The following is a 22359-nucleotide window of genomic DNA, read 5'->3' on the forward strand; positions in this document are numbered from 1 at the left end:
CTCACATGCCCAGCTTCACAAAGAACTGGAGCAGCAACCACAGAACTAGAGCAGCAATGACACGTGCAGAGTAGGGGGATTGAACTCAGGAAGGTAGCTTTGGATTAGATAATATATCATTACTGAAATAATTGAATTCAGTATTCAAGTGGTTAAGAAGAAAATGTATCTCTAAATGCAAGCTCTTATCATTACTGAAAAATATCCATATGGTAGCCCACATGAATATTCTGACCTTAAATTAGCTGTTGTAAAATTCCACTTTGTAAATCAAAGTCTCAAGAGACTTCCTTGATGAACTACTTTCCTCTCTGGGAAATCGGTAGATGCTTGCAATTCCTGGTGGGTGGCTGCTCAATTTACCAACTCCAAATATATGAATCCTAGAACATAATTTTGTCCCTTATCATGCATTCCCCACCAGTCCCCCAAGTACTGTTATTAGTAATAAAGGAATTTTTACAGAATATCCACCGGCTTTCTTGATAATTCTTACAAAGATTTTTCTCATTGATAAAATTAACAAAATATCAATACATTCATTGTTCCTTATAAATAATTATCACATGTGCACCTCATCTTTTTCATAATTAGGATGTGTTTCAAAATTTTTTTGTTAAATAATATTTTGCTTCTTGAATAAAATGTAAAACTTTATCAGTTTAAAAAATATTGGATGTATTCAGATCATTATCCCTATTTTGGGTTGTACCTACCATATGAAATATTTAACTTCTTCATTTTTTAAAAGTTAAGCTGGTTTTCAGGATATAAAAACTGTTGTATGGAGACTTTCAGATATCTTTTTCTCTCTACTTCTGTGAATTTTAGGGATGAATACAAACGGAATACAAGCATCGCAATGCTCTCTCCCTCTCTCTTTCTCTATATACACACACACACACACACATCAGCAGGCAAAGTGCCAGAAAAACAATGAATAAAGTGTGTATATGTATATCTATGTGTGTGTGTATGTGTATATATATATATATATGTATATATACACAGACACACATATATACATATCATATGTATATATACATATTTTGTTCATTAAAGTGAGTTAACTTTCTTCTTACAGGTTGTTAAGATCTGTTGCCAATGTGATAAAATATTCTTCATAAAGTTAATGCACTTGTTCAATTGAGAGGTGAGCATTTTTATGCTTAGTTATCTAGGAGATATTTATAGCACATTAAGATACATATCATTGATGTGTACAAGCTCAATTAGAAAGAAAAGTAAGACATTTAATTTCCAAGAGAAAGTTGGGATACTCTCTCAGCAATTTAGATAACCTATCTCTTCTCATTGGTATTGGGACATAAATAACTTAACACAGGAAATAAGCATTAGCTGGAAATTTGAAGAAAAGAGAAACATTCTTCCCCCTTTAATTTCATCTCTATTTTTAAAGGGAGCATATTTATTTCACTTCATTTCACTGTGGGAGTAGACCTGTAATCCTCAAAGGACCGGAAAAAAAAGGCTCTCCTGTTTATGATTTTCCACTGGAATTTTTTTCATAGCATTACTTGTTTAAGGTAATGTTTTATCTGATGTTGTTGACTCTGGAAAAATAGATTCTTCATTGCATCAGAATTTGATATTTACAATTACTTATTTTGTTAGGATGATGTTAGACTCTAACATCATTTGGGGAAAAGTCAGAAACATGTAGTTTGTGAGAGCTACTTTAGTGGTTACTAAGGTGACCAAAATTTGTTGAATAATAAATACTATGGCAAGATTCCTGAAGTGTTTTCCATAGGACTCCGTATCTCCAAAACACTGTGCCTTTTCCTTGGCCAACAGTTTAATATTTCCTGCAGGATATATGTAATGAATCACATTCCTTCCATTTCTTTGAACAAATTTGAAAGCACAGAGCTAAACTATGCATCAAACTCCTCTGGGATGGAATTTATTTATTAATATTAATCCTGTTTGCATTTTTCTCCCTGCTTTTTCTTTCAATGATTTTTAATCATCTTTTTAAAAATGTTTACAAATTCATTTTCACTGTCTTGCTCCTCTCTTTCTAAGTTTCAAGTAAAATGGCATAACATACATAGAAGTATGTTACAATAAGCTAAGTGTCTGAGTTCTAAAAGGCAACATAGTATTCCTTGACTACCACTTGACTATGATATCTCCCAATCTTTTCAGTATTAACAAGAATATTTTTCAATATTCCTGTCATCTTCATGCTACTGAAAGACTGTCATTCTCAAATTTTGAAGTGTTTCCTTAGGAATTCTGAGAGTATAATAACAATTCTTATTATTATTATTGTATAAATACAAGCAACTATCCCTTAATCCAGGAAAGGGTACAGCTAGTGATCATTCTCGAAATCAGTTTCGAAATCATATCAGCCCAAAGTCAGGTTGGGCACAGGCACTATTATCCAAGGTTTAAACTCAAAGTCTAAAACCAGGATGTCAATTCAAGTGGGTCAGCAGAGCAGTAAGCGGAAGTCAAACCCCTGAAATTGACAAATGCCCACCTGACATCAGCAGACCAAGTATCAGAAAACCAGTCTGCTCGTGGCTGTTCTGGAGCACAGACACTGAATGGAAATTCAGTCAGTGGGAATTGGGGTTCACAAGGGAAATGAGATACTAGCTGACGCCTGGGCCCTGGAGGAATACCGAGGTCACAGTGGAGCAGCAACTGAGTCAAGGGTTTCTGACAAACGGCTTCTTTCAGAGCCCATCTGCCTAAAGCAAAACTCATCTCAGGGCTTTGGGTCAAGCTAACCCCCCAGATGGAGGTTAAATGGAACAGCTGCAAAGGTGAAAGGTCTGTGGGGTCAGGAAAAAACACCGTCATGTCCTGAAATGACTACAATATTCAACTGTAATATATGCTTTGTGATATATTTATTTACTGTAGTTTTACTGTCCTTTTCTTGATTCAAAAAACAAGAAACAAAGAATTTTATACTTTCCTTTAAAAAATGTTATATACATCTCTTTATAGGAAAAGATTTCATATATGTGCCTCATTTTATATTGAACATAAGGAAACTTCTAAACTATATATTGCTAGAAGAGTTGAATGCATTTAGCCTCAAAATTTGCTCTGAATGTCACCATTTTCATCACTAGTGATTTACTCTCATAATTTACGAAGAGAACTATATATTTGTCCAGTAATCTGCTAGCTCAAGAAAAATCATTTAGAAAAGAAATTGATATTTATCTTTAATATTTCCTTTCTACTTTGAATTCTGTTGGTATTAATTCCTGTTAGTAAGGAAATATAATTGTTTTCCCACGGTATGTCTAATAGCTTTCCAGCTGAGACCAACCGTATTTAGTTCACAGCTCTTTGGTCCTAACAGATTTTGAATACTATACTATATATTCACTCACAGTGTGATCGGACGCCCACCAAGTTTCTAGCAGTAATTAATATATTACGTGAGGTTAGATCCTATTTAAGTGAACAACTTCGAATAATGTTTTTCGGGTTAACTACTACTTGCAGCATCCTGTGGCATTCCTGCATCTGAATCTTTTCTTTGTGATGCATAATGAGTATAATTGAAAGGTTAAAAGAAGATTTATACAGTCACAGAATAATATAACACCCTACCACAGCAATCTTCAATATTCTGAGAAAAGTTTATTCTTATATTCTTAGTTTTTCATTATTTTTCTTATTTAAATGTAGTATCATAGGCTCTCTGCTCTAACACTTGTTTTCCTCTCTTGAATGGGAGACATTTTATTGATTATTGGCTGTTAATTTTCCTCCATCTTTATCAATCATCCTGGTCGGTCAGTATCACTTTAACTATCTTTAGTGATTTTTCGGAGTGCTTTAGCTCAAATGAAATCTGTTACTTTTTCCTCCTTCCTAGAGTGTTGTTTATCTATCTTTCTTACTGAGACTCTGTATTATTAATGACTTCTCACAGATACTCTCATCTTGAAATAAATTTACATACAGTTTACTCTATTAATGCATGCTATTGCTGAATGATAAAGTGCTGTCAAAATAGATTAGCAATTTTTTTTAAATCTTCATATTTATGATTATATATATTGATATATACTGACCTAAAACAAATAATACTATTCACTATACTTCACTTTGGTACTAAAAGCTTCTGTGAAGATATTCCATTGGTATTGCCTCAAAGTGGTTGGCATTTTTCATTCTGAAGTAATTAATTGGGGGTGACAAGCAATGATCTTAAGATTTGGGGGAACCACCATGCAATTACTGAAGTAAGCAAATATTCATTAGGTATCTGAAGTGCTTCCTAGCAATTCACTTATTATAAATAAGTAAAACTGCTAGACCATTTGATCATATTATTTATCCAGTAAACATGTATTGAGCAACAAGTATGTGGCAGGACTATGCTGGACATTTATTGTAGGATGTAGAAATGCATAAGACACAGTGCTATTCCTTAAGTTAACTCCAGCCTAAGTAAGGGAAAGCATGTGTTCAAAAGAAGAAGAATGAGAAGGAAGATGTGGTGGTGGTGGACAAATGATCACTTCTGCTCTTGAGCTATAAATGAAAAATACATATACTTTAATTCTGCCAATTTACCAGTGCCATTGGGAGGTGCTTTCCATGGGCACGAACAACATGACAATGTGTAGCTGAACATAAACTGAAAAGAAGGTGTTTTGTTGGTGCAGGCAACATGTCAAGAGCTAAATGAGATATCAGTGGCTGAGTATGCATAGCTCAAAGGAGAGGTGATCACCTGTGGTTAAGTTTCTCAGCACAATATGTCATCTTTTTTTCTTTTTTTGAAGTAGAGTTGACTTAAAATATTATTAGTTTCAGGTGTACAACATGGTAATTCAACATTTTTATACATTATATTCCATACAAAGTCATTATAAAATATTGACTATATTCCCCATGCTGTACATTACATCCTTGTAACTTATTTATTTTATAACTGGTAGTTTGTACCTCTTAATCCCCTTCACCTATTTTGCCCATCCCCTTCATCCCTATCCCCCATGGTAACCACTAGTTTGTTCTCTGTATCTTTGAGTCCATTTCTGTTTTGTTAATTTGTTTTTTTAGAGTCCACATATGAAGTGACAGAAATCATGCCATTTTTTAAAATTTAAGATTTTTGAAAGAACACCATTGAATAGGAAGTTTTAAAAATACATATTCAAATAAGGAGGAAGTTTCATATTTTAAAAATTTGAAAGAAATGCTGAAAAGCTTGGAAATATAATTTTGTACCAATAGTTTTGCTGGGAATCTTGGGGTAATTTCATTTTTCTATATGTTCTACAAGTTTCTGCCAAAAGGAGAATACCTTTCAAAATTGAGAGTGAAAAAACTAAAGCCTTTTTCTTAAAATCCTAAAATAGTTTCATTTTAGTGATTGGGCATTAATATGCAAATTCAATCAATGTCTCTTTTAAATATACATCTTCTACAATCTGAATTAGAACATAGTGCCAGAGAGACAACATATTCTTAAGAATGGAATTCTTAATAAAGAATAAGACAGTGAAGACTACATATGCTATTGAACTTTGTCTTCTGAATATGAGGCAGCAAGTAATATAACAGTAATCCAATACACTAGTTCTGAGCATTATTCTAGAAGCTTTGATGAATACTAAATAAACAGGAAATTAGCAGCTTTTCTTTAATGACTCTTCGTTATTATATAAGGGTATTTTTTCCTATGTACATTTTTATTTGAATAGAGCAATTTTTGCATGAAACAAAATAGTCTCCTGAATAAATGCATAGGATATTATTTTGATCAAAGTTATCTGCTCTTAATGCATCTGTTTCTGCAGCAAGGAAAATAACATATGAAGAAAGTAAAATCCTGCAGCTTTAGAATTTCTTATGGTTACATTTTATTACATCAAAACAATTCCTGGCTATTTATTTAGTATTGTACTTGTTAGGGACAGAGACACAAATTATGAGGCAATCTCCCCCTTTGATGGAAAAGCTTGTAATGTACTTGCTGACAGATGTCATATATGGAATAACATGAATGGAAAGGAACATTGTCCAGGAAGTTGTTTGTCCTCCCCATAAAGTGCCACTATTTAGTTTTATTTTTTGACAAGTCACCACAGGGCAAGTCCTGGCCCTTAAGTTTTCAGGTCTGGATATTTATTTATCAGGTTGTCCATCAGTTATGGGTAGATTTATATTAAGCAAATTCACAGACTAGTATATAAAACTAATACTTTATTAATTTAAAATAAGAGATATAACTGTAAGAAAACCATTTCTGGCTACCTGAGAAGAAAAATATATGTGAGTTTTCTGTGTGTGGATGAAATTAGAACCAGAGGAATTAGATGATCTGAGTGACTCCTCTTACTGGTCTATGAAACCTCTTTCTGAAGACAGGCCTGGGGCAGAGCGCCCTCTACCGTCAGGAGGAGAAAACACACTGTCACCACCTGCCTCAGACTTTCGCTTTTCTCTGCTTCCACTGCTGACCAAACTTTGATAGACACATTGTTTCTCTAGGTATGTTCGTGGGGGATGATGTCATATTTTCTCAATGGTGGTATCACACATTTCTGTACCAGTCCCTTATTTATTTATTTCATAGTTTCATTCTCACATAGCATTTCCCTTTCCCTATTTCCAAGTAGTTTGGGAAAAGGCAAGGGGAGAGCACCAATGACCCTCAGGACTGCCTTTATATTCCATTTAATAGATGTTTTGGGCAATGTATTTTATTTTAAAAAAACTATACTAAAATGACTCATAGATAGATCTTTCCATCAAAGAACTATTAGTTTATATAAAGATATTTATTAAAAAAATTAAAATATAGCTCTTATAATGTATTCTAAATATCAACAAACACTATAATAATAGCTATAGTAGTTACCAGTAGGGAGCTATTACTGAAAAATGTTTCACAAATATAAACAATCATAAAATGAGGCCCATACTCAAGTAATGTAATAATAATTTATGACATAACAATTATTGAAATGTATATTTCAGGGGCATTTTGAAAGAGAGCTTACTTTTAAAGTTAGCAGCCATATATAAGGTAAAGCAATTATTATATTATACAATATCTCATAGGTATTTATTAGTTGTAAAATGTCATATTTCTATCTGAATCAGATATGCTTTCTATGTGTACAGCATGATTATCCTCATCCACCAACAGGTATTAACTGCTTGAGAGTGTATAGTATAGGTTGTTTAACATAGGCCATAGTTCTGAAGTAAAGAACTATGCAGCTAGCCTGTCCACAGTCATCGCCTGGTTGGACAGCAAGGTCAATGTGCAACAACTCAGGCCATATTCCCATGAACAGTTTATGATTCACAGTTTCTCATTAGGAGTTCAAACGTTACTAGAGTAACATCCTTCTGGAATGCCACAGCATATGCATAAAGGTTTCTACCCTTGAAAAAATATGTATGTTATTCTCATATCCATATAACCAACATCCTTACATTCTTTCCAAAAATGCATTAAAGCCAAATGTCTGTAAAACTCTCTGGAGGAAGTAGTTTTGGAAATGTGGATCAAAATCCTTGCTTAGTTTTTCTTAAGATGAAGACAGTTTAATTTTCACGTTTCTCCTTTAATAATAAAAGCCATACAAGATGTATATGTGTGTGTTATTGCTTAGCTGTGTTTTCTATATATATATTCTCTTACTAAAAATCTTTTATTGAAGTATTGTTGATGTACAATCTTATATGTTACAGGTGTACAATATAGTGATTTACAATCTTTAAAGGTTATACTCCATTTATAGTTATTTTAAAATATTGGCTATGTTCCCTGTGTTATACAATATATCCCTGTAGCTTATTTATTTTATACATAATAGTTGGTATCTCTTAATCCTCTACTCCTATATTATCCCTCTCCCCTTCCCTCTCTCCACCGGTAATCTTTGTTCTCTATATGTGTGACTCTGTTTCTTTTTTGTTATATTCACTAGTTTGTTATTTTTTTTAGATATATACAGTATTTATCTTTCTCTGTCTGCCTTATTTCACGTAGCATAATACTCTCCAGGTCCATCCATGTTGCTGCAAAAGGCAAAACTTCATTCTTTTTAATGGCTGAGTAGTATTCCAGAGTGTGTGTGTGTGTGTGTGTGTGTGTGTGTGTGTGTGTGTGTGTGTGTACACCACATCTTCTTTATCCATTCCTCTGTTGTTGGACACTTAGGTTGCTTCCATATCTTGGCAATTGTAGATAATACTGCTATGAACATTGGGGTGTATATATCTTTTCAAATAAGTGTTTTTGTTTTTGTTTTGTTTTGCTTATTTTTGTTTTTGGGTATATGCCCAGGAGTGGAATTACTGGGTCATATCGTAGTTCTATGTTTAGTTTCTTGGGAAACCTTCATACTGTTTTCCACAGTGGTTACACCAATTTACATCCCCACAAACAGTGTCTGAGTGTTCCCTTTTCTCTACATCCTCATCAACATTTGTTATTTGTGTTCTTTTTGATGATAGCAACTTTGACACTAAAAATTTAGAAGATAAAACTACTGTGGCATTTATACCTTTTCTGGAATTCACTTTAGACCTTGAAATTTCAACCTGGATTCCAAGTGGCCCTCTAGAGTTACGTTTGTGTGTCTTCTCTTTAACATGAATTTTTGAGTTTGTGTAATTTTTTCCCAAATTTCCAAATAATTTGATTTCTCATTCTTTTTTATGAAAGGAATTTTGCCCAAGTTTATAGGCTCCCCTATTATTACAATCAAATATTATGTTATCATACTCTTTTCAATATGGATTCAGACACACTGGATTTTATTGGACGCTGAGGTGTATCTTTTGTAACAATGTCCAATTTGCCTTCACATTTAAGGATATTCTTTTTATTTAAGTTTCTGGGGCCTCATTTGTGAGAAGAGAGGATTGGATTAAGTTGTCTCCAAGGTCCAATTCATGTCTATGCTTCTTGTGCTAAAAATGAACAAGGAAAAGATAAGAAAGTAAAAGAAAGAAACACTGAAAACGTGATTGCTGGGTGTAACATTTGCTGAAAATTATTATTTATTTTACTTTAACTATGTTAAATTCCTGGGGTATCTTTTTAAAATAAATGCTGCATTTAAGAGACTATTCCAGGGAAGACCAATTCAAGAAGACAGTAGGAAAATGTCTTAACTGAATGTAATAAATGAAAAGATGAATTTGTTTCTATCTATTGTAGACTGTTTGCCCATGAAAAATACACAGAGAGGGATAATTTCTATGACTATAAAGCTAAAAACCCTAATGCTGTTCTCCAAATTGGCCTTCCATCCTGTTCTTTGTTCTAAATTTAGTTTTCTGGTATTAATATTCAGAGTTTATCCTTTACCAAAAGAGTCTAATTATGGAAGAATGATCAAATTGATGATGAGTAATTCAACCGGGGATGAAATTCTACAGGTAATGTAATATGAACTGCGATCAGGAATGACAATGACTTTTTAAGGCTTTTTCAGACTGCTTATTTGAGTCTAAAATAGCAAAACTAACACAGAATATCAGGCAGAAACCAAATTTTCAGTTGATGCAATTTTGTCATTTGGGGAATATTAGTATTAGTCTAGTAACTGCAGTTGACTACAAGATGAGCATATATTAAAAGCATATAGACAAATGGAGTCATTACATTTGAAACCAATGCCTTTTACTCATTATGTAAGCTGAAACATAAGATCACATTTACAATTGCTCTGCCTTCACAAGGGTTTCTTTTAAAATTATTATTACTACCTTTGGACTCGTATGCCCATACTGGTAGGCATCTAATATTGATTTCTCACTTAGTATCATTTACTGGTCCTAAAGTCATCTCAGAGAATCTGCATTTTCTCTGCAATTCTGAACAAAGCAGTGTGGTTGGGAAGATGATGATGATGATGATGACGACAGAAGCTATTATGTTTTGAATGATTTCTGTGTGGCAGGCAGGTGCTCAGATTTGCATATATTGTCTCTGATATATACCCATAAACAAGGTACTATGATTAGATTTACCCATAAAGAAGGTACTATATATTATGGGCATATACACTTGGGCATATATTCTTGTTTTTTTTGTTGTTGTTGTTTGTTTTTTTAATAATGGCAGTTTTATTTATTTTTTTTGAGGGACCTGCGTATTGTTTTTCACACTGACTGCACTAATTCACAATCCACACCAAGAGTGTATGAGGGGGCTTCCCTGGTGGTGCAGTGGTTGAGAGTCCGCCTGCCAATGCAGGGGACACGGGTTCGTGCCCTGGTCCGGGAAGATCCCACATGCCGCGGAGCGGCTGGGCCCATGAGCCATGGCCGGTAAGCCTGCGCGTCTGGAGCCTGTGCTCTGCAACGGGAGAGGCCACAACAGTGAGAGGCCCGCGTACTGCAAAGCAAAAACAAAAACTAAAAGAGTGTATGAGGATTTCTTTTTCTCCACATCCTCACCAACACTTGTTATTTGTTAGTTTTTTGCTAATAGCTGTACTGGCTGATGTGAGGGAGTATCTTATTGTGTGTTTATTTTTTTTTATTATTAATTTATTTATTTATACAGCAGGTTCTTATCAGTTATCTATTTTAGACGTATTAGTGTATATATGTCAATCCCAATCTCCCAATTAATCCCACCACCACCTTCCCCCCAGACGTTCCCCCCTTGGTGTCCGTACGTTTGTTCTCTACATCTGTGTCTGTATTTCTGCCCTGCAAACTGGTTCATCTGTACTGTTTTTCTAGATTCCACATATATGCGTTAATGTATAATATTTGTTTTTCTCGTTCTGACATACTTCACTCTGTATGACAGTCTCCAGGTCCATCCACGTCTCTACAAATGACCCAATTTAGTTCCTTTTTTATGGCTGAGTAATATTCCATTGTATATGTACCACATCTTCTTTATCCATTCGATGGTCAATGGGCATTTATGTTGCTTCCATAAGCTTGTTATTGTAAATGGTGCTGCAATGAACATTGGGGTGGATATGTCTTTTTGAATTATTGTTTTCTCTGGGTATATGCCCAGTAGTGGGATTGCTGGGTCATGTGGTAGTTGTATTTTTACTTTTTTAAAGTAAAAAGTAAAGAACCTCCATACTGTACTCCATAGTGGAGAACAATCAACTTACATTCCCATCAACAGTGCAAGAGAGTTCCCTCTTCTCCACACGGTCTCCAGATTTGTTGTTAGTAGATTTTCTGATGATGTCCATTCTAACTGGTGTGAGTTGATAACCTCATTGTAATTTTGATTTGCATTTCTCTAATAATTAGTGATGTTGAGTAGCTTTTCATGTGCCTCTTGGCCATCTTTATGTCTTCTTTGGAGAGATGTCTATTTAGGTCTTCTGCCCATTTTTTGGTTGGGTTCTTTGTTTTCTTAAATATTGAGCTGCATGAGCTGTTTATATATTTTGGAGATTAATCCTTTGTCCTTTGATTCGTTAGCAAATATTTTCTCCCATTCTGAGGGTTGTCTTTTCGTCTTCTTTATAGTTTCCTTTACTGTGCAAAAGCTTTTAAGTTTCATTAGGTTCCATTTGTTTATTTTTGTTTTTATTTCCCTTTCTGTAGGAGGTGGGTCAAAAAAAAGACCTTGCTATGATTTATGTCAAAGAGTGTTCTTCCTAAGTTTTCCTCTAAGGGTTTTATAGTGTTTGGTCTTACATTTAGGTCTTTAATCCATTTTCAGTTTACTTTTTGTGTATGGTGTTAGGGAGTGTTCTAATTTCATTCTTTTACATGTAGCGGTCCAGTTTTCCCATCACCACTTATTGAAGAGACTGTCTTTTCTCCATTGTATATCCTTGCCTCCTTTGTCGTAGATTAGTTGACCATTGGTGTGTGGGTTTATCTCTGGGCTTTCTATCCTGTTCCATTGATCTATATTTCTGTTTTTGTGCCAGTACCATATTGTCTTCATTACTGTAGCTTTGTAGTATACTTTGAAATCAGGGAGTCTGATTCCTCCAGGTCCGTTTTTTTTCCCTCAAGATTGCTTTGGCTATTCGGGGTCTTTTGTGTCTCCATACAAATTTTAAGATTTTTTGTTCTAATGCTGTAAAAAAGGCCATTGGCAATTTGATAGGGATTGCATTGAATCTGTAGATTGCCTTGGGTAGTATAGTCATTTTCACAATATTGATTCTTCCAATCCAAGAACATGGTATATCTCTCCATCTGTTGGTATCATCTTTAATTTCTTTCAACAGTGTCTTATAGTTTTCTGCATACAGGTCTTTTGTCTCCCTAGGTAGGTTTATTCCTAGATATTTTATTCTTTTTGTTGCAATGGTAAAAGGGAGTGTGTCCTTAATTTCTCTTTCAGATTTTTCATCATTAGTGTATAGGAATGCAAGAGATTACTGTGCATTAATTTTGTATCCTGCAACTTTACCAGATTCATTGATTAGCTCTAGTAGTTTTCTGGTGGCATCTTTAGGATTCTCTATGTATAGTATCATGTCATCTGCAAACAGTCACAGTTGTACTTCTTCTTTTCCAATTTGTATTCCTTTTATTTCTTTTTCTTCTCTGATTGCCGTGACTAGGACTTCCAAACTATGTTGAATAATAGTGGTGAGTGTGGACGTCCTTGTCTTGTTCCTGATCTTAGAGGAAATGCTTTCAGTTTTTCACCATTGAGAATGATGTTTGCTGTAGGTTTGTCATTTATGGCCTTTATTATGTTGAGGTAGGTTCCCTCTATATCCCCTTTCTAGAGAGTTTTTTATCATAAATTGGTGTTGAATTTTGTCAGAAGTTTTTCTTCATCTATTGAGATGATCGTATGGTTTTTATTCTTCAATTTGTTAATATGGTGTATCACATTGATTTATTTGTGTATATTGAAGAATCCTTGCATCCCTGGGATAATCCCACTTGATCATGGTGTATGATCGTTTTCATGTGTTGTTGGATTCTGTTTGCTACTATTTTGTTGAGGAGTTTTGCATCTGTATTCACCAGTGATATTGGTCTGTAATTTTCTCTTTTTTTGTAGTAGCTCTCGTTTGATATCAGGGAGATGGTGACCTCATAGAATGAGTTTGAGAGTGTTCCTTCCTCTGCAGTTTTTTGGAAGACTTTGAGAAGGATGGGTGTTAGCTCTTCTCTAAGTGTTTGATAGAATTCACCTGTGAAGCCATCTGGTCCTGGATTTTTGTTGGTTGGAAGATTTTTAATCACAGTTTCAATTTTATTACTTGTGATTGGTCTCTTCATATTTTCTATTTCTTCCTGATTCAGTCTTGGAAGGTTATACCTTGCTAAGAATTTGTCAGTTTTTCCAGGTTGTCCATTTTATTGTCATAGAGTTGCTTGTAGTAGTCTCTTATGATGCTTTGTATTTCTGCGGTGTCCACTGTAACTTCTTTTTCATTTCTAATTTTATTGATATGAGCCCTGTCCCTCTTTTTCTTGATGAGTCTGGCTAAAGGTTTACCTTCTCAAAGAACCAGCTTTTAGTTTTATTGATCTTTGCTCTTGTTTTCTTTGTTTCTATTTCATTTATTTCTCCTCTGATCTTTATGATTTATTTCCTTCTACTAACTTTGGGTTTTCTTCTTTCTCTAGTTCCTTTAGGTGTAAGGTTAGATTTTTTATTTGAGATTTTTCTTGCTTCCTGAGGTAGGATTGGATTGCTATAAACTTCCCTCCTAGAACTGCTTTTTCTGCGTCCCATAGGTTTTGGATCATCGTGTTTTTGTTGTCATTTCTCTCTCGGTATTTTTTGATTTCCTCTTTGATTTCTTCTGTGATCTCTTGGTTATTTAGTAACTTATTTTTTAGCCTCCATCCGTTTGTGTTTTTAATATTTTTTTCCCCCTGTAATTTATTTCTAATCTCATAGTGTTGTGGACAGAAAAGATGCTTGATATGATTTCAATTTTCTTAAATTTACCGAGGCTTGATAGGTGACCTAAGATGTGATCTATCCTGGAGAATGTGCTGTGTGCACTTGAGAAGAAAGTGTAATCTGCTGTTTTCAGATGCAATGTCCTATAAATATCGATTAAATTTATCCGGTCTGTTGTGTCATTTAAAGCCTCTATTTCCTTATTAATTTGCTGTCTGGATGATCTGTCCATTGGTGTAAGTGAGATGTTAAAAGTCCCTCACTATTATTGTGTTACTGTTGATTTCCTCTTTCATAGCTGTTAGCAGTTGCCTTATGTATTCAGATTCTCCTATATTGGGTGCATATATATTTACAGTTGTTATATCTTCTTGGATTGATCCCTTGATCATTATGTAGTGTCTTTCCTTGTCTCTTGTAACGTTCTTTATTTTAAAGCCTATTTTATCTGATATGAGTATTACTACTCCAGCTTTCTTTTGATTTCCATTTGCATGGAATATCTTTTTCCATCCCCTCACTTTCAGACTGTACGTGTCCCTAGGTCTGAAGTGGGTCTCTTGTAGACAGCATATATGTGGGTCTTGTTTTTGTATCCATTCAGCGAGCATGTGCCTTTTGTTGGAACATTTAATCCATTCACATTTAAGGTAATTATCAATATGCATGTTCCTATTACCATTTTCTTAATTGTTTTGCATTTGTTTTTGCATGTCCTTTTCTTCTCTTGTGTTTCCCACTTAAAGCAGTTCCTTTAGCATTTGTTGTAGAGCTGGTTTGGTGGTGCTGAATTCTTTTAGCTTTTGCTTGTCTGTAAACTTCTGATTTCTCTGTTGAATCTGAATGAGATCCTTGCTGGGTAGAGTAATCTTGGTTGTAGGTTCTTCCCTTTCATCACTTTAAATATATCATGCCACTCCCTTCTGGCTTATATAGTTTCTGCTGAGAAATCAGCTGTTAACCTTAAGGGGAGCTCCCTAGTATGTTATTTGTCATTTTTCCCCTTGTTGCTTTTAATAATTTTTCTTTGTCTTTAGTTTTTGTCAGTTTGATTACTCTGTGTCTTGGTTTGTTTTTCCTTGGGTTTATCCTGTCTGGGACTCTCTGTGCCTCCTGGACTTGGGTGGCTCTTACCTTTCCCATGTTAGGGAAGTTTTTGACTATAATCTCTTCAAATATTTTCTCTCATCCTTTCTCTCTCTCTTCTCCTTCTGGGACCCCTGTAATGCGAATGTTGTTGCGTTTAATGTTGTCCAGAGGTCTCTTAGGCTCTCTTCATTTCTTTTCATTCTTTTTTCTTTATTCTGTTCTGCAGCAGTGAATTCCACCATTCTGTCTTCCAAGTCACTTATCCGTTCTTCTGACTCAGTTATTCTGCTATTGATTCCTTCTAGTGTATTTTTCATTTCAGTTATTGTCTTGTTCATCTCTGTTTGTTCTTTAATTCTTCTAGATCTTTGTTAAACATTTTGTGCATCTTCTTGATCTTTGCCTCCATTCTTTTTCCGAGGTCCTGGATTATCTTCACTATCATTATTCTGAATTCTTTTTCTGGAAGGTTGCCTATCTCCACTACATTTAGTTTTTTTTTCTGGGGTTTTATCTTTTTCTTTCATCTGGTACATTGTCCTCTGCTTTTTCATTTTGTCTCTCTTTCTGTGAATGTGTTTTTTGTTCCACAGCCTACAGGATTGTAGTTCTTCTTGCTTCTGCTGTCTGCCCTCTGGTGGATGAGGCTATCTAAGAGGCTTGTGCAAGCTTCCTTATGGGAGAAACTGGTGGTGAGTAGAGCTGGGTGTTGTTCTGGTGTGCAGAGCTCAGTAAAACTTTAATCTGCTTGTCTGCTGATGAGTGGGGCTGGGTGCCCTCCCTGTTGGTTGTTTGGCCTGAGGCGACCCAACACTGGAGCCTACCCAGCTCTTTGGTGGGACTAATGACAACTCTGGGAGGGTTCACGCCAAGGAGCACTTTCCAGAACTTCTGCTGCCAGTTCCCTTGTCCCTGCGATGAGTCACAGCCACCCCCTACCTCTGCAGGAGACCCTCCAACACCAGCAGGGAGGTCTGGTTCAGTCTCCTATGGGGTCACTACTCCTTCCCCTGAGTCCTGATGTGCACACTACTTTGTGTGTACCCTCCAGGAGTGGAGTCTCTGTTTCCCCCAGTCCTGTTGAAGTCCTGCAGTCAAATCCCACTAGCCTTTAAAATCTGATTCTCTGAGAATTCCTCCTCCTGTTGCCGGACTGCCAGGTTGGGAAGCCTGGCATGGGTGTCAGAACTTTCATTCCAGTGGGTGGACTTCTGTGGTATAAGTGTTCTCCAGTTTGTGAGTCACCCACCCAGTGGTTATGGCATTTGATTTTATTGTGATTGTACCCCTCCTACCATCTCATTGCAGCTCCTCCTTTGTCTTTGGATGTTGGGAGTATCTTTTTTGGTGAGTTCCAGTCTCTTCCTGTCAATAATTGTTCAGCAGTTAGTTGTGATTCCATTGCTGTTGCAAGAGGGAGTAAGCACACATCCTTCTACTCTGCCATCTTGAACCAATCTGGCATATTCTTTCAGCACGTACTAAGTTAAGCACTTTCTGTGCACCAGGCACTATGAGAAGACTTGGGTAGGTTAGCCAGAGTTCGTCCCTCTCACAGAGGTTCTGGGGGAATGAACAACTTGGAGAATTGAAGGACTTTGAAATATTCTAGTTCATCAGCACTTTGTCCCCTTCATCATTAGATGCTCAGATACTTAATTATGTACTATTGCTCTTAAAAGATTCAGAGAGCAAATGCATTGAATTTCCCAGTTATCTTAATTACCATAATTATTTTCTAACCACATCAAAAAAATAGTGCTTTTCTTAAGTATAAATGTATTGTTTGTGACATCAAGTGAACGTATAATAAAATAGTTGTATATATTAGAATGAGAATTTTCCTAAGCTGTCTGTAATGTTAGGTGAGCCAACATGGGTAGTGAAAGGATTCACAGAAGTATTAACAGGGAAGAAAATAAAGTTTTTATTCACTTTCCAAGGGAAGAAAGGGGCCAGACGCGAAGAGTGGCATGGGCCCCGAAGGGTAGGAGTTTGAGTCTTAGGCCTCAAAGGGCAAGGTATAAGAAAGAGAGGGTGGTTTCATATCTATTTTGGTCCACAGTAGTGTCCGAGCTGGCTGTGCTTCTACAGGATGTGGTATTTTTGAGAATCTGTAAGTTCTTGTCTTCAGTAATTTCCCTTGGGTGTCTGAAAGAGACTTGATAGTGGCCCTTGACAGGTGCTACTCTATTTTGAACAGTGTTAGATGGGTTTACATGTAAGCTAAGTGACAGGAATTCCCTGGAGTTCCAGTGGTTAGGACTTGGTGCTTTCACTGCCAGGGCCCAGTTTTGATCTGTGGTCGGGGAAATAAGATCGTGCAAGCTGCACAACATTGCCAAAAAGAAAAAAAGAAGAAGAAATCAGATGACGTGTTCAAGATGATACAACATCAGTCAGACAGCGGGAATCAAGGGCCAGCTCTTCTTCATATTTCCAGGTTTTTTTAATTGTGCGCCAAGTCCAGGTTTCTCCCCCCACCATGTGTCCATTTATGATTGCATTGCAGAAGCTTATACACATCTCCTGGTTTCCAAGTGGAACATATAGAACCAAATCTCTATAGCTTTCTCCAAGCACAATCCAAAGGGACACCTCAGTTTCTGGCAGATCAGACTTCTTAGTCTCCCCTAAACAATCCATGTGTTCCTTGTCTTTACTACATTCTCTCCCCTTGTCAAACACCTGTTCACCTGTTCACATATGCCCCCTAAAATGCCTGTCTTCTGCCTTGTGTTACTTTATATCTACCACTTCAGGCCCTTATTTTATCTTGCCTATACAGCCTTTTCTTATTATTTCAGCCCCCACTGATCTTTTTTCTTTTGATTATCTGTGTTTTATATATAGTTCCTCTTTCAGATGTGCTAATCTTGCCTTCCCAAGTATGTTTCACATATCTTTGTAGTCATAAATGTGATCTTTACTTCTTTTGTGTCCCTTGTCAGGAGCTCAGGCATTTAGTAAACACTTGAGCAGCACCATGTTGTACTGATACAGTGTCCTACTCATGCTTTTGCTACAAACATATCTAAAAACTACTTTAGGTCACTTTTGCTTCCTTAACACTAAACTTTTGAATAACATTAAGAGTTGTTTTTAGATATCATAGCACATGCACCCACCCAATGAAAGTATCAGGAATTGAATTTCCACATGTAATTTATTTTACTTACAGCAGTTTGGGTTTAATTTGACAACTCTCTCATTACAACTACCAAAAAAAAAGAATCCTTCCTCTGTACAAATGTATTTCCATATTTCCATCTCAGTATAAGCACAGCTGTGAACCAATTACTTCAAAGTTCAAGAGCTGGTTGTTTCTATCCTTAGCTTCAGTGGAAAATGTTGAGCCTCGTCCTGGGGAGAGATTCCCAGGCTCAGTACAAAGACATTTTTTTCTTCTTTCTTATTTTGTTTCCATATCAAGCACAAATGAGACACACTTTCTTTCCTCTACTATCTCTTTTATTTTCTATATTTGGTACAGAGTGATAATAGGTATCAGTTTTGCATACTCATTTGAATACATGATGTGGTTGTTTTTTTATTTATTGATAGCAACTAGATAAAAGGGACATACACTCTGTGGCATAAAGATCAATCTGTTTGTCTGAGGAATAAATACTTTCTCAAGCTATCTGCATTGTGAGTGTATGTGTATGAACGCAAAAAAACAAATATGCATGCTTTTCTTGCCCTTTCTGGAATTAATTACACTCTGACCTTCTCCCCACCTGCCCAGTTGGCTTCCACCATCTCAGAGAGAGAAAATCAAATAAATGACTGATAAATATATATTTGAGATACCCACACTCTCACCATTTGGTGTTTTTAGCAGGAACTTATCCTCTGCATCTTGCTCTCTGTCATTTTCCTTAGTGCAGCTCCTGATCTCTGCATGCGAACAGACTAGCTGTCAGGCAAACCCCATAGAGAGGGAACAAATATGTAATTAGCATAACCTTTTGTCCCCTCCACTGATAGGAAAAAAAAGAAGGGGAGGTGTTCCCTAAGCGACAACTAAAGGTCATATTAATTTTCCCTAAACTACCCCTCTGGTTTCCCCAGGAGAATTTGCTATGATGTCAAGCATATCAAAATGAACTAATTACTATGCGTGTCCAACTTGACAGATGATCTCCCGAACCCCAGCACAGCCCCTGTTGTGCATGCCCCACTTCTACTGTGTCTCTGCACCTACTTATTTGAGACAATTTGATTCAATGGCTGACAGTAAGTGTGAAAGAGGTGGGAGGTAAGGAACAAGATGAGAATTCTATTCTGTGGTTGTTAGTATCTGTTACATAGTCCTGGTTATTTGGTTCAGTTTAAGAATCTGAGGAAGACAGTGTCCTTTGGGCTCTGATTTGTAAAGCATACCCCTTTTATTGATCAGAGGTCAATCCCTTGTTATTTGCTCTCCTGAGAGATGTCATGCTGCATGTTCTGACAACACCCTCTTTTAAGGGAAATTTTCTAACAAAGCATGTGCTCTACTCCTCCAGTCTCAACTGATGGGGTTAGGCAAGCATCTAATCCAAGCAAATCAATCTATACATAGTTCTGCCAATGATGAGCCACCTGTGAAAAAAAGGTAGGCAATCATATTACTATTTAAGAAAATTTTACTTAGAAAATAGAAAATTTAGTCAGTTGAAAACAGGAGAAGAGGTCAGGATACATCAAGACTGCTGTAAGATATGGAGCCTGAGAGATACTAGTAAACCTAAGCCATGTGCAAACTATGTAAGGGAGTAGCAACTATATGGAAGCTGGTTTTGGAGAAACATGAACAGAATACATGCGAAGCGATACATGGCCCATGGAAGAGATGAATAGAGTAATTTGTTTCTGGAGCTGTCTCATGCATGATAGTATTCCAGCCTAAATACTGGTCTTCATGTTTCCTTAGACTGTTATCTTAGCTAGGTTGGCCAGGTTATCTATCCCATGCAACCAAATGACCCAATGTATTCTATTTAGCACCTAGTACAGACAAAGCTTTCTTCTACTCGCTACAAAGAAATCAAAGGTTTTGTGAAAGTACTTCTTTTCTGTGTGAGATTTTCTATAAATCGATATTACTAGAAATTCCCCATGTCTCTTTCTTTCTGGAAAAATGTGAATTAGCACTTTCAAAATGCAGGTTATGTATAATTGTACTTTTTCCCCTAAGCAAAAATTTAATGACTTTTCCCTCCCTAGAAATCAATACCATATGTGAGTTTGGTTCCATTTAAGGGTATTGATTATACTAGGGCAAAATTAATTCCTTGTCAAAATTTAATAAAAATGGATCAATATTTATTATTAATAGTCTCATCACTCATTTATACAATTAAAGAGTAAAGATGTACCGACCAGGTTTTTAATAATATTATATTGTATTTACTATTTGACTATTAGTTTTCATATTGAATACATGTTTCCTCCTTAATGTGGCCGTACATTAAAATTGCTTGCTGCAAAGTCGTAATTCCAATGATATGTAGAGAATATAAATCACAGAAGGTTATTGTACTTGATTTCATTGAAGAAAAACTTTGAAAAAAAATGTATGGAGTGGGTGAGAAGATATATATATATCTATATACATATATAGATATATATATACATTTCTTTTTATATAGCTACTATCAAGAGTTCCTCTTAGAACACTTTTTTTTTTTAAAGGAAAAATAGTTTGAAAATAGAAGGTAGACCTTGAACAAGTGATTTTGAAGGAAACAGTGAGAAAACTGATCTACATAATGATTGAACATGTATATTTTGAATGTCAGGAGCTCAGGAAAGAGAGGAAGAGAAGGTAGTGAAGAAGTCAGTCAGACAACATGGCAGAATGTGGAGCTTGAGGCAAAAGCTGGTCATTGAGTAATCCCAAATAGCATAATGGCTAAAGGGCTTTAGTGACATGGAAATATGATGTTCATTTGTAGGTTGTTTGCTTCTGTGGCATAAACCCACTCCATCATCCTAAATCTTCAGTAAAGTCCGCTTAGTACACAGAAGCTCTTTGTGAGAGATGGTGGGAAAAATCAAGGAAAATTCACCTCTCTGCTATACACAACAAGGATTAGTAGCTACAGGTGACGCTGGGAATGTAGGCCCTAGGGATTCTCAGTGAAGGGATTATACAGAACATGAATTAATAGGTTCACAAATGGTATTTAAGTCTCAGAGGCCACAGAAAAATTAGCTGACAACCCATTTGTATTAATACAGCTTGAAGCTCAAATATGAAGTCATTTCTGAAAACGAAACTAACAGCTACTGAGGACTGAGTCTCTAAACCACAGTGGAATACTGGACATTTACCTAGTTTGTTATAGAAATCAGTATCATTCTGTCACACTCCCTCTTGCTCAATTCTTGATCATTTTCTAACAAAATAGGAGGATTCTTTTTAAAGCTGGATAACAGGCTGTGGGGCTGGGCTAATGGAGGTTGCTTTAATTATCCCTACTTCTTGGCTTGTGTATATCCAACCCAAGAATAGCAACAAATATAACTGTATTAAACTTAATTAAAACTCAGTGTCATCATCCAGAAGGTTTTTTATGGGTATAATCTACTATCTACTGTTAGGTAGAAGGACATGGATTATATATTCTTCTAACATTAGTAAAGTAAAAAACCAACAAAAACAATTCATGTTTGTGAAAAGATGAGATGAGGAAATGCAGGCTGCCATCAATGAATAAATCTTTCCTTTGGGAAATAAAGATTGTCCACATATTTTTCTTGGTATGAACTTACAAAGAATAAGTAGCCAGCTGTATGACCCTGCCTCTCTGCTTCCAACTGGGAGAATTTCTCCTGTTGTTATCAGGTTTTCCTGAGATATTTTTCTTACACAGTTCAGGGAGATTTTGAGAAGAGGACAACTGTTGTTTCCCTGAGCCACAGTTTATTTTTACCTGAGGGATGGTCTCAAAAAACAGAGAGAAAAAAGTGTTCTCCTCATAGTGTCAGTTTTACCATACCTTCAACCTTCACCTCTCAACACTTTAGCCAAAGTGATGAAAAAGAAAATTTGATCAAGTTGTTTTGCTCACAGTTTCCCTGATATTTCAATATGAATGCACACCCTAAGTTGACAAACTTACCCTAAAGAGCCTGATGAAGAGCAGCAGACACACAATATATCTGAGGATGGATCATGTAAGTGGAACATATTCCTTGCTCCCTGTCTTCATAGAGAAGACGTCATATGTATGATCCTACATCCTGCCCTTTGGTAGCATCTCTCCTTTTTCAAAATTTTATCACTTAACCTATTTATAATTAGCTCTAGTAAATAGAATATAAAAAAAAAAGTTTTAAAAACAACTATCGGGCTTCCCTGGTGGCGCAGTGGTTGAGAGTCCGCCTGCCAATGCAGGGGACACGGGTTCGTGCCCCGGTCTGGGAAGATC

The 22359-nt window shown here is 36.0% G+C and overlaps 1 protein-coding gene across 23 annotated transcripts in view; it reads left to right on the plus strand.

Moving 5' to 3' along the window:
- The window catches only part of PTPRD (protein tyrosine phosphatase receptor type D), a 2143853-nt gene that overhangs the window by 1177899 nt on the left and 943595 nt on the right, over positions 1-22359 (plus strand). The window lies entirely within an intron of this gene.

This window comes from Orcinus orca, chromosome 6 (assembly GCF_937001465.1).
Source record: "Orcinus orca chromosome 6, mOrcOrc1.1, whole genome shotgun sequence".
In the NCBI taxonomy this organism is placed as follows: domain Eukaryota; kingdom Metazoa; phylum Chordata; class Mammalia; order Artiodactyla; family Delphinidae; genus Orcinus; species Orcinus orca.